At 29.3% G+C, this 15093-nt stretch overlaps 1 long non-coding RNA gene across 1 annotated transcript; it reads left to right on the top strand.

Annotated features, from left to right (window-relative positions):
- Window positions 1-1980: 1980 nt before the first annotated feature.
- On the top strand, window positions 1981-3973 carry LOC139897345 (uncharacterized). Its single transcript, XR_011776530.1, has 3 exons — window positions 1981-2577; window positions 3162-3249; window positions 3638-3973. It is a non-coding gene; the product is annotated as an uncharacterized lncRNA (long non-coding RNA).
- The last annotated feature ends 11120 nt before the right edge of the window (window positions 3974-15093 follow it).

The following is a 15093-nucleotide window of genomic DNA, read 5'->3' as shown; positions in this document are numbered from 1 at the left end:
AATCATTATTCGGTTTAGTTATAAAGGATTTATTTTAGAAAAAAATCTATCTATCTATTCTATTCTATAGATTCTATTATATTCCTAAAATGATGACATCATAAATAAACTTTTTCCTTTATAAAAGAAATTCAAAAAATAAAAAATAAAAAATTTTAGGCTATGCTAATGATGTCATAAATAATATTATTTTAATTTAAAAACATTAATCTCAAATTTAAAATATAAGCTCAGGTTCTTTACACCTAAAGGCTCTGTTCCATAGTTTTTGATAGAAAGAAATGAAATGAAATGAAATGAAAGGGGATGATTTAGAATCCTTTCAATTTGGAAGGAAGGATTGAGAGGAAAATTAGGGAAAAATCATAAATCTCCTTCCTTCCAATTAAAACTCAGGAACACATAAATTTTTTAATTTCTCTCTGCTTCTCTTCCTTTCTCTCCAAAACAAAACTCTGGAACAGAGCATAAATTACGGAGGAAATCACGATGTTATCCATTCTATTGAAAGTTTTATTTTTTCTCCAGGAAGGCCATACTAAAGCAGGCCTCTTTGTAATTGGATATCTTTAACAGGTAAGTAATATCTAGAATCGGAATCATCTTCTTTATAGCATCTTCTCATCTGGCTTCATCCACAGGTAAATAAGCATCGTCAACAGGTAAACAAAACATTCTGTAACATTGTGAAAAGATGTTATTTTTTTCGATTATAACTTGATTTTGGGTGTTAGGGTTTTATACAGTTTCAATTTCATGGTTAAGGAAATGAGATTTTTCTTCCAATGTAAGGTATATCTATCTTCTCATTAGTGGTTTTGATTTGTAACTTCTTAAGTGTTTATGATTGTCTTTTGTTATTGGTGGTACTATATGATAATTTTAATTTTACCAAGAAAATGACTTGTAGTGCTTACCATTTGTTCGATGAAATGCCTCAATGAATTTGTTTTAATTTTACTAATATGGGTTCTCAATATGAGACTAATTTTATGCATCATATCCTACAGGAAGTGAAGTGACCTATTGAATGATACAACTAAAGTGAGTGTATGGTTTTGTATGAAAAATATTAGGTGTTTGTTTGTTGGAGGCTTGATTGATGAAAGGACTTCGCTAGAGTTTTGATTTAAAATGAATTTTGAAGCTAGCCAATAGCTGTTAGGGGTTTTGTCTAATCTAATATGATGAGATCGTGACTGTCTTCAGTTTATATTTTAGTTTCTATTCGAAGTTATTACAGTCATTTTTAGGCTTTTTTTGTGCTTAATTTGGTTTCTTAGTTGTTTTAGTTTTGTTTTCCCTGTAGTATTTTTAAAATATGTTTACCATTACAAATATCTTCTTTAATGGGTTTGATTTTTTTTTTTATCCTTAAATGGTGATCATTGTTCTGTTAATTGATGGAAAGTAGTGTCTTAAACTGCAAATTTTGGGTTTTATTACCTCTTTAACAATTATATGGTTGAAGCAGGAAGCCATGGTAGGCCTTAAAGGTCGCAAGCTAGGACTAATGGATTCTGAGAAAAGCATCAAAAGGTTGTCATACAAAAAATCAAATTCAAGATCAGGTAATGTATGTTACAAATTGTGCCAAAATTATGGTGTTGTATGGATAAAGCCAGTTAACCATGAATGTGTATGTTGGTTTTATTTTTGGCTTCAGTTATACGCACTTTCAAGTATCATCAATATATAAATATCCCACATTTGAAGTTTGTGTTGTGTTATTGTTATGAGTATAACATATAGTTATCTCTTCAGACTACTTTTGATTACATAAATTATATCACACTAATACAATAACCATTATTATATTATTTCCATCTTTACACTTCACAGACTTTTGGAAACACTATAGTCATTTGTAATGCATGTTAGTAAGCTATATATTAATTTGGCGTAGATAAGTTTTGTATTGTTTATACATAGTATCCGGTAGCATACTAACCAACATGTTTTTTGCAGTAACTTCTCAAGTGTTGCAAAATGATAGTTATGAATCCTTATTTGAACAAATCCATACTTTAGCATATATGTAAGATGTATCAATATATGTAAAATTAATATTTGTAAGATGTAGCCAAGGCAATGCAACTGCTTAAATAATATTTAATGATGTGTTTGGGTCACATTGCATTTTATGTCACATTTTGTGAATTTGTTTCGTACCCGCGAAGCCTTTTATTTATTTGTTTTCCTACCTATGGAATCCTTTCAAATTTGCTTTTTTAACTATAGTTTTCTAAATATGTTTCTTTAAATATAGCATTGTAAGGCAATCTGGACCCATATAATGTTTTTATTTAGTTATTATATTATCAATAACATTTTGTACTTTGAGACGGCATTGCTCTCAAGTGGGAATAAGAGTAACACGGTTTAAGATGGCTAAATTTAAACCATCTTCACAGTTACAGGTTGCAATTTTCTATGTGTATGTGTGTAATCCTAATTGTCGTTCTTGCTTAGATTGTTTATGATAGATTGACATATAGATGCAGGAGTTTTGAGCTGATTACAATGGTAGTAAGTGCTCATGAAACAAATGAACCTACTGGCATGTTTAATGGATTTGTAAGTTTTCCTTTTTCTTGAAAGTTTCTTATGCAAACTGGTAATAAATTTTTTTATTGTTCTTTATTTTTTTCAATTGATCTTTCGGTATCATTTCAAGCTACTAAATTCTACTCATGTATATTTTGCTCGAATTAGGAATGGGTCAACCCTATTTTGTAAAGATTGTTAGGTTATAAGTCTTCGCTAAAGGGAAACTGAAACCAAATGTATAAAATTAACGGCTACAAGTAATCATATTTACACTTTAAGTAGAAACAAAAATTATGGGATATCATGAGTCAGTTATGCCAAAATCTTAGTGGATTTATTATTATTCTTAAGCAAGTTAGCTTTTCTCTTATCACTATTACTTTTATATTATGTGAAGTATAAGTAACATATGTTTTTAAATCACTAATTGCATTCTTTGGCATTGGGTATTGTTGTTGTTATGTTACTAATTCACATTCCCACTGTTAGTGTTATGTTTTGTACATGAGTATGAATAGGTTGTTACAAGTGGCCATTGTTAATACTTCGCTCTTTTATGTCAAGGGAGATTTGGATTTTTATTTGGTATGTTTAATTGGTGTTTGTTGCAGGTTATGATGGTGGTTTTGTTGGTAGAATTTGAAGATGGGAAGATGATGAAGATATGTATGTTCAGTTCAATCTATATAAAATGTTAAGGTATTGTTCACTTCAATCTACTGTATATAATTACAATACAATATAAACAATTAGGAACACTGTGATACAGAAACATGTGGAGTAATACTACTACAATAAGAAGCTCCACATTAGACCAAATGAAAGTAGCTCTACTTCATATGGAAGTAGAGATACTTCATAAGTATCAAACACAAGGACCTGCATACCTTTCAAATTTTGCATACTGAACTTAACATATAAACTTAACAATGTCATTTAAAATATTTAAAATGTTTTAATGATATTCATGACCATTTAGTCACTTAGATTTTTACATTGTGACTTTATTTATTGATAAGAGTTATAACTTCTTTTTTTTTTTTATCATATATACCAATTTTTACGCATTCAAGTTAACTATGTCCAGTTTGGTGTGAATCCGTAAAAATGAATTGTGGGCTGAACTGTTATCAAATGGATCGAAATGAAAGCATAGCAGCTAAAGCTCGATATATAGGCTCCAGGTTAAATCTGAATGACTGTCAGAATGGGTCAAACAAATGATGCAGGGCACTACAATTAATTACACTATGTGGAGCTCGAAAAATGAATATTAGTAGCTACTGTATGGAGCTACTTCTTTGAGCATCATGTATTGACGTGTGATTTTGTTTTAAATTGTACATAGATAATAGAGGTGCATGAGTGTTATGTTATTAATGTGATCGTGTTTGGGTTTATTTTATCTGTATCAATTCACTTATAGTTGTAGATAGTTTAATTTAGTAATAATGAGCTTTCCTTTCTTAAATGTCAACGTTTAATAACATTAACATGTAGCTATAAACTCTAATTCAAATTTAAGTGATAATAAGACTTTTATAAATAGTTATATATATATATATATATAGTAAATTCGTGAATTCACGTATCATTAAACTAGTATATAAATAAATGGCTTTTCGCATATGGTTTTCGTAAGTTCTATATTGACCTAAAAGTTTATATTAAACACTTGCAATGCATATTTTTTGGTGGATGAATCAAAAATGATGGTGATTTATCATTGCTGCCCTTGTTAACTACTTCAGATACTAATTGTTGATTAATAATGTTAAAATAGTCTGTTATGTGGGACCACTTGTAACAAGGATCCATAAGATTCCCTTGATTGATGGTGGTGGCAGACAAATTACCCACACCAAATTCATTCTTCCATCACATGCCGTGACTTGCAAAAAGCCAAGGTTTCATTATTCAACACAATCATCATCGTAATGGATAATATAATATAGATCAAGAATTTTGAGTATATTATTATTAATTAATTATTATTAATCATATATACTAATTGTCATGCGTCTTATTAACGTTCACAATGGCAAACTTATAATTACTCTTATTACTGTTAGGAGTCACTTACAAAGACCATAAGACATCGACTCGATCATATCTAGATCACATGTTAAGAGAAAATTTCAGATTAACTGTCTAAAAGGCATAATCCAAAAAAAAACACTCTAGGAGAAACCACGAATTAACTGTCTAAAACCACAATCTTAAATTGACTCCCCCTAAATTCGAACCCTCAATCTCTTGAAATCGGGATACTCTGGGGTACCACTATGTTAAGGTCGTGACTTAAATTTTTAGATCATGCTTGGTACATATCTGGTTGCGACTCGGTCATATACGGTTCTTGCTCGTTCATCACAAAGTACGCAATGCAAATTTAATTACCGTTTGTTGCGTGCGATATGCAATGTACGTTGTTCAATTGTGTAGTGACTGAACAATAACTAAGTCATGACCAAAATCGAGATCAAGTAGTTTTTTTATTCCTTTTTTTTTGTGCTAAAATAACTTAAACATTATAACAAAGTCTTTTCCATCAATAGATGAAAAGCACAGATGAAAAAGACGAACAAAGATACAGTCGGAATAGAAAAGTTGCAAGGCTCGAAAGCAGTAAACGATCTTTATCACTAACCAAAGAGCAAAATCTAACTAAACTGGTTCCTTGAGCAACAAATCAGTAAAACGATGCCTAAATATAATCAAAAACAAGAAGCAAAATAATAATCCAAATCTAACTACTCGTATTATTATTTTTTGATCCCGTATGACTTACGGAGTATTATTATTCACCATATTAATTTTGTTTGTAGTAAAAAAGTGTATGTTGTATTAAATTACCGTAAATATATTAAGGTTATCAGTTTCCCCTTATTTATATTTTTTCAATAATAATAATCTATTGAAAATTGAAACTTCTCATTTATCTTTTTTATTAATTTAATATTCCATCCATACCGTGTCCGGCGTTGATTTTTCAAAGTCTTTTTCTGTCAACTTTGACCGTAAATATTTTTATTTGTGCTAATAATATTTAATGAAAATTATATGAATGAATTGAGTTTTAATGTGTTTTCTTTTATATGATTTTTATCAAATATTATAACACAAATAGAAATATTTATGGTTAAAGTTGACAAAAAAAGATTTTGAAAAGTCAACAATGGACACTTAAGATGGGACGGCGAAAGTATTTAATATTTAATCATTAACAAAAAGTTTTAATCGAAGTTTTTTTAAATATAAAAGTAAACCGCCACATACAAATGTTTTAAAGACAACCATAAAATTGTTGTTAGCAAAATCTTTTCACATTAAATTTGCTAACTACTACTATTAAGGTTGTCGTTAACGCGCTAACACTTAGCACTAACAGATAACCGCCTCCATAAAGTTGTGAGCAACTAATCAACTACTATCTACATTTTAAGCTAGCTCTAAGACCAGCCCCTATAGTTCATTCTTCCTTCGTTACCAGCCCACGTGGCATTCGCTATACATTTGGTGCCATAGGCTCCACTTCATTACCCATTTTCATTACCCATATTCACCATAATTTTAACGAATGCTCTTACACAAATTTGAGCCTACCCACCCACATGCTAGCACCATTTGTGTAATTAGTGGGGTCCAATGTTATCTTCTTTTTAAACAAATGCTCCTTTCACTATAGGTACAAGTGTTAATGCATTTTATACAACCTTTATGTGATACAAACATTTATACATATTGTACAAGTATTCATCTATATTTACAAGAATTCATCCATATTGTACAAGCAATCATCTATATTTAATCTATATTGTACACCATTTAAAAAAAAAACTATAATATATATATTGTTTTATTATTAATTCATATTGTTTTATTTATTTGTTCTTTAAAAAAAATATAATTGTATTTGTATTTATTAGTAAAAGTGTTATTTTAAAAAATATATGATTATGTGTATAATTATTATTATTTTTGTGTTAGTTAAATAAATATAAAAAGAAATTAATTAATGACATGGCTGTTAAGATGAAGATGTTTTGGTTATGATAGGCAGTGTTTAGTTATAGGATTTCATGGGTTAGTTATAGAATTTGGATGCTGACGTAGCACTGATTTGGAAGCTAAGAGGATGAATAGTGTTAGTTACGATAGGGATTATCGTTATCGAAATTCTTTCACATATTCGTTAACTAAATTTGGTAATAATACAAGTATAGCTAGATAGAACAGAGTAATCACTTTTAAAAGGATATAAAGCATTTAAGGAATAAAGTATGCGGCTTTACATGAGACATGAAACTAAACATATCAAGTAATTAAGTTGCGCAAGAGACCTTAGAACTAAATTGTCTGTGTATGGGTCCACAAATCACACGCTTTGCTGGTCAAAACTCAAACCTATAACCAGTTACCAGTAGAGTCTAACTAAACACTCATCAAACAAGAAGGATGTGGAATGTAAAACTGTATGGCGGGAAAAATTAGACGACGAAAAAGCCTGTCAGTTGGTGGGGTCGATGGACATGATAATAATAATAATAACCAGTGAAATTACTTGTAGAATTACGAGTTTATTTGAACAAAACAGTTCAATGATATGTTTTAGATATTAAAGTGAACGTAAATTGATAGGTCAGATCATGTTGAGATTGAGAGAAACGATAAGATAGAATGAGATTCGGTAGGTGAGAAGGAGATTCGGTAAGAGAGAGAATCGGTACAAATTACATTCCACAGCTTTTAGAACTCAGTTACAATGCAATGGCTATCTAATTAGGACTACTTAAGTTCCTTATATAGCCCTCTTCTAAGGAACCTTCATTTAAGCTTATTTCACATTAACACTATACAACTTCGGGGTCCTAACAATCTCCCCCTTAGTGTTAAATGTGAATTTTACAATATAATCCTATTAAAACATCTAAAGGAACTTTGTTCCTCTGAAGTGAACTTTGGATTTGAATCCCTTGAGATTCTCATATCTTCGTATGTTCACTCTTGTCTTTAGACGATTTTTTAATCTTGTGAGAATGTATTTGACAACCTCATTATCTTCAGTTGAATAGCAGTTATTGATTAGTCTCCATCTCAAATATTTGAAAGCATACATCAACGTTCCGTCTGAGTATCTTCTGAAATCTGAGACTGATGAAGATCTTTGTATAGTGAGAATTGACAAACACAAACCCATAAGGACTGTCACTTACTTCAAGTAAGGACATATATCTCAGCTCTTCGATTACTTGATTTGGCGGTTTGATTCCGAGCTTTTTGTGTCCAGATTCTAACCCCGTTTGAAAATCGTGAACGGACATCCATCTCATCGAGTCAAGAATAAATCTGTAGACTGCCTTCATCGCGGTAGCATGATAAATTGTTGCAGATTCATTCAAGTTAATTGTGACAACCCGGAAATTTCCAACCAAATTTAAACTTTATCTTTATATTATTCCGACACGATAAGCAAAGTTTGTTAAGTTAAATCTCAAGAATTTTAAATTATGTTCATACATTCATTATAACCTCGACCAAATTTCGACGATTCACGAACCGTTATATATAAATAAATATGTATATATATATTATAACTTGAGAATATTAATAAAGTATTAAACGTATAATACTTTACATGAACGTATTTGTTTCAATATGTTTATCGATGGAATTAGAAGATAATATCAAATGATTGATTTATCAGATACATTATGATATGATTACGGGTCTATGTTATGAGGTCCACTGTGATTTAAGAAATCTATTCTTTTTGACAACATTCGGAAAATGGTAAAGTGGTTTATAAGTAAGAACGTGAAGTGTAAATAACTTAGATGTTGGATATCGACAAGTTAAGTAACTCGACATTTTTCATTAAGATGATTTCATACATTTATTTAACCTTTGAACTTTATCCCATGCTTCACCAACAAACTGTAATTTAAAAACTTGAAACCTATTATGAATATATATGATTCTACTTTTCTAAAACATTTTATGATATAACGATTTCCATTATTTTAACCTTTAAACAAAATGATTCTTAAAATTATATTTGGTTTTGGAAAACAAAATTATTATATTTATTTGATTTAGTTTCAAACATACAAAAACGTTTTCAGTTTAAAAAGAACTTTATTATTAAAACGTATATAACTTTTATAAATATCTAGAACCACTTTTGACAACTCATTACTTAACCAGTATGATAAAGATAACGATATTTATATTTTATTTTATTAAATATATATAAAGATTTAAATTAATATTATATATATTTATATGCGTATTATACGTACATAGTTTTATACTTTTACTATACTTAAACTTTACCTTTACTTTATTTTTACTTTACTTTAACTTTAATAATTCATACTTTAACAATTCACTTTAATAATTCATACTTTAATAATTCACTTTAATAATTCATACTTTAATAATTCACTTTAATAAATCATACTTTAATAATTCACTTTAATAATTCATACTTTAATAATTCACTTTAATAATTCAAAAATCTATTATAAATAGAATTCAATAGGTTTCATTATTTCATAGAAACTTGAAAATATTTTTCTCTAAAGTCTCTCAATCGATTTACATATATATATTTACTCCGTATTATTTCAAGATATTATTAGTATACATAAAATATTACGTCAGAGTGCTGTCCGAGTGATTTCGAAATTGTTTTTCGAGTGGGATTGGATTAAGGAAATTATGGGTTATAGCTATGGAGGTGATTGGGTATGGTTCATGGGTATGCTCGTGAGGTCAATATAGTGTTTATCATCTCCGTTGCGTCTACGTACCTTTCCTGCAATATTGAATCTCAATATTGATACGTGAGTACTCATAATTTAACTTTTACATACTAATAGTGTATCCCTGACTAGTGCTCGAGTATATAGGATTATGCATGTTTATACTTTTGATATTGCCTTTAGTTAGGTTATGTTGAATCCTGAATTAGTTATATATGCGACTGAGATAACGTATAAGATATGCATGTCGTTGGAAAGCTAGCAAAAAAATTAAGAACTTTTAATTTAAATATCGAATGATTTCGATGAACGGATTTGAAGTTATAGTCCATCGAATTTTTGTATTATTATTAAAAATGATTATTATTATTGTCGTTATTATCGTCGTTCTAGTTTTATCTTATTATTATTATTATTTTTATCTTTATCAATAAAAGGATTTATCATTAAAAAATTGTTATTTTTTTTATTATTACTATCGTTATTATCGTTAAAGTTATAATTAGTTTTATTATTATTATCCAATTATTATTATTATTATTATTATTATTATTATTATTATTATTATTATTATTATTATTATTATTATTATTATTATTATTATTATTATTATTATTGTTGTTGGTATTATTATTATTATTATCATTATTAATATATATATCATTATTTAAAAATGGTTATTGTTATTGTTAATATTATTATTACTATATTATCATTAAGATAATTATTAGTATTATCGTTAATAATGTTATAGTAACTATCATTATTAATATTAGTGTAATTAAAATAAATATTTGTAACACCTAATTATTTTGATTACTATTATTATCATTATTACGAACACGATATAAAAGACGATTAAAAGCAATTAAACAAAACGATTAGGAAATAATGGGTTAGAGTATCATGATGAAATTAAAATATTATAAGATATTGATTTAGATAAAATTATCGTTCTTATTATTTTTATCATTACTATTATTATTAAAATTATCGTTAGTATTAAAACTATCATTTTAACAAAAATTATCATTTTAATAGAAATGTCATTGTTACTATAAAATATCATTATTATTATAATTATTTTAAATAGAATTATTATTTTAAAGATAATACTAAAAATTATCATAAATATTAAAGTTATCATAATTAGAATTATCATTTTATCATAATGTCATCTTAGTAATTATAAATATTAATATTTTTATAATAATAATTATTATTACAAAATAATACAACTTTTACTTACTATCATTATAGATATTATTTTATCAAATAAATATTTGATACAAACATATTTTACTACGTGTAATAACTTACTTTAATAATACCTATCATATTATCTTTATAATATTAAATGAACCCTATAAATTTTATTACTTAATATATATAAAAGTATATTTTATTATATAAATATAATATAAAATTTTATTTATTAATAAATAAATTATATTATTTACTCTAATAAATCTTTTAAAAATATTTAAAAATATAAAACGACGATATTTAAACTATATATTAATCATGTATAGATTTTTGGAAATTATTTTGAGTCAAATTTACTTTTTTTTTTAACTTTTGCATATTAGTCTCGAGCATTAGGATTGTGGTACACTGTGACTTGACCCAATTTGTTAGACAAATATTGACCAACACATAAATATATATAATTAATTTAGGTTCGTGAATCCGAGGCCAACCTTGCACTTGTTCAATGACGTTATATGTATTTTTACTACGAAATACAGTATGGTGAGTTTCATTTGCCTTTTTACCCTTTATATTTTTGGGCTGAGAATACATGCGCAACTTTTATAAATGTTTTACGAAATAGACACAAGTAATTGAAACTACATTATATGGTTGAATTATCGAAATCGAATATGCCCCTTTTTATTAAGTCTGGTAATCTAAGAATTAGGGAACAGACACCCTAATTGACACGAATCCTAAAGATAGATCTATTGGGCCTAACAAACCCCATCCAAAGTACCGGATGCTTTAGTACTTCGAAATTATATCATGTCCGAAGGAGGATCCCGGAATGATAGGGGATATTCTTATATGTATCTAGTTAATGTCGGTTACCAGGTGTTCACCATATGAATGATTATTTTTTGTCTCTATGCATGGGACGTATATTTATGAGAACTGGAAATGAAATTCTTGTGGTCTATTAAAATAATGGAAATAAATGATTATGATAAACTAATGAACTCACCAACCTTTTGGTTGACACTTTAAAGCATGTTTATTCTCAGGTGTTAAAGAAATCTTCCGCTGTGCATTTGCTCATTTTAAAGATATTACTTGGAGTCTTTCATAGCATATTTCGAAGAACGTTGCATTCGAGTCATTGAGTTCATCAAAGATTATTATTAAATCAATTTATAGTTGGATAGTGGATATTATGAAATGGTATGCATGCCTGTCAATTTTTGATGTATAGAAAGATTGTCTTTTAAAAACGAATGCAATGTTTGTAAAATGTATCATATAGAGGTCAAATACCTCGCAATGTAATCAACTATTATGAATCGTTTATAATTTATATGAACGGGTCCTTTCAGTTGGTATCAGAGCGGTGGTCTTAGCGAACCAGGTCTGCATTAGTGTGTCTAACTGATAAGTCGTTAGGATGCATTAGTGAGTCTGGAGTTCGACCGTGTCTGCATGTCAAAAGTTTTGCTTATCATTTCTAGTCGGAAATCATCTGCTTATCATCCATAGGAAATTACCTGCTTATCATTATTAGTCTAGACACGTCTTTCTACATTAATTGCATGAGTAACGTATAGACAAAATTCAAATCTTAGCGTATCTGCTAAATCATATCTTATCGTATCTGTTACTTTAAACTTTCCCTGACATATACCGCAAATTCCTTCGTAATCTATGAAATCTTTTGATCTCTATATATAGATATCCTATGTAAATAGAATACCACCCGATAGCCGAAAAATCATTTTATATTGAAAATCCTTTATCCAATCGTACGAAATGGAATTTGTCATCAGTTCAAGTCACTCGGATTCCGAAATGGAATCTCACTCAAGCTCCGAAAGCAGTGTGACCGGAATGGATCAACCAATCAGTCATCACATATTCTGGATGAATTGGGGATGGATTCGTAGCCTCCTCAATCATTGGAAATAAGAAGAAGGCGATCCTTTCCATCCACCACATTACCCTCTTGGCGAAGAACCTGAAGCACTTACCGGCGAACCTGTTAGAGACACCATTTTCTCTTTCATTTCCAGGGTATCTCGTCACGATTATATACTACATCAAATTCTAGATTTTATTTATCCGCTCGTTCCGACCGACAATCATCCTGGAATAATAGAAGAAGTCAACGAACTTCGCGCTCGGGTAGTGGCTTTGGAGAATATGGTGCAGAGATTACAAACACCAGCAGCATAACCAGTACCACCATCATCAACGCCAACAGTACCATTACCACCTCCAACCACAACCGCGTTGTAAACCTCAACTTCACAATCTGTCCCACTAGCATCAACGTCATACGCACCATAGATACCAAGGAGTACCAACAACAATAACTGACGAAGTATTAATTCATAACTTCATTGGAGAAACATTTTGCGGCGATTATATAATCTCTAAAGTCTTAGAGATTATCTAATCTAGCCCTACCCATAAATCAGTTAAGCGAACCAAAATGATAGAAGGAAGAGTAGAAACCCTGACAAAAATGGTGTGTGATTAACAAGTTAAACTTGTTTTACCAACAGCATCAACAGTACCGTCAACGTCACCAGCATCGTCAGTACAGTCAACATCAGAATCAACAACACCTATAATATCACAAACTCTGTCAGTTCAAGAATCACTGTGGACATCATTACGAATCAATAACGTGTATATTGTATCAAAAAGTTATGAAGAATTAACTCATTCCCTCTGAAGAAATTATATATATATATTTTATATATATATATATTTTGAAATAAAAAATAAATCTTTCCGTGCTAAGCTATTGTGTGTGAATCTTAACTACTCGGTTAATTCATATTACAAATATGCAATAGTGTACGTCCCTCGCCCGCGACTTAACCATCGTTAACTACAATCTCTGTCTTAATTCAACAAATTCCAATTCCTAATAAATCAAGTATATATTTGATTTTACACTTCATCATTGATGTAACCGAAACTTTTCAGATAACATCATTCGTACTTTGTGAAGTTCACGAGAATTTAACGAAAACCAACATCACATCTCAACAAATAACGAAGTATTGATTCATAATTTCAATATTATTGAAGAAATACTTATGTAACCTCTAAAGCCTTCAAGGAATTATCCAATTCTAGTTCCAACCGTAAATCGAATGAGTTTAATTTAGTATTAACTCATTAAAATCTATGTTACATCTGAGGAGAATATATACATATATATTTTCATAAAGACTGTAATAAAATTCTTATGTACAAAGTATTAATTATGAAATTTTTTTTAACGGGTAGGTAATACCCGAGAGATATATATAAATTCACAATTAATATGTTACATTCTTCGAATCAGATTAAGCAAATTATCAATTATACTTCCTACTTTTACAATAATATACATTCTTTCATAGAAATCAAAACAACCATACTCATTCAAACCCAATTACATATTCTGATTTTAAAATCTCAGAATTCAATTCGAGATATAACTGGTACCATCACTTTTAGATTCCTACATCTTTCAAAGCTATACTTTGACTTCAAAAGTGTGTTAGAATATCAAATGTATACAAACAATTACAATCTGTGTTCAAACCCTTCGAAAATCTCTGAAGACACTTCAAATAATGAGCAATCGAGATGATGATCCAACCACATATTACCCACAGTTATGTACTTAAAAAGCTCTCGAAACCAAAGTCATAATTCAACACATATCTGTGTCAGATCTTTTGGCATTTGTTAGCAAAAAATAACCTTGCAATTCCTTTGCAAAGTAGCAAATTATATCACAGCTCCAGCAAGACAACTTCGATTTTTTCATTCGGAGTAGCCTTACCATAATTTTGATATATGTGATTACCCTTTTATTACCGGAGAACCTTTCATATTCCACCACATTAGCAATAAACTTACCAACAACTTCACTGATCTTGGGCATTCCAAAGAATCTTTATATTTATCGAAACCTCATCATTTACTCATCTGCCTCTTGTAACGAGAATTGCCATACGAATCATTGGGAATTAGCAATCAGTATTTTGAAATCTCACAGCATGTTGACGCCAACAGTTATACATAACGTCTATTTCCAAGGCTTACATACTTCGAATGTGAAGTTTCTGAAAAACACTCTGAACCGCGAACTAGTTCTCGAAATGCTGATGAAGCAACAAAAACTGTAAACGACCTTAGCAGTAAAAAGTTTGATGATAAAGATTAGTGTATTAACAAAGCTCAGAAATAGAGAAGTTTTGGAACTGGAAAACGGATTGAGCAAAGTATGAAGGAGGCTGTGGAAAAATGACAAAGACTGAACCTGCCTTCAAAGAATCCAAATGATTCAGTGTCTGCTGAAGTCATTAACGAATACCTTGCTCCTCACACTAAACCCTTACAGATAATATTCTTCATCATCCTCTGATATTAGAAATTCTAAGATATCATCGTATCTTTCATTATAAATATCCTCTATATTTCTGAAGATATTTCCATAACTATTCTTATCTGGAATCATTTATCTCTTTGCGCTATCTGTATTACATCAAAAAGGAAACTGTTTAGTTTCTATACTCTGTAA

This window comes from Rutidosis leptorrhynchoides, chromosome 3, assembly GCF_046630445.1.
Source record: "Rutidosis leptorrhynchoides isolate AG116_Rl617_1_P2 chromosome 3, CSIRO_AGI_Rlap_v1, whole genome shotgun sequence".
Taxonomy (NCBI): Eukaryota; Viridiplantae; Streptophyta; class Magnoliopsida; order Asterales; family Asteraceae; genus Rutidosis; species Rutidosis leptorrhynchoides.
This window is presented reverse-complemented; position numbering and strand designations above follow the sequence as displayed.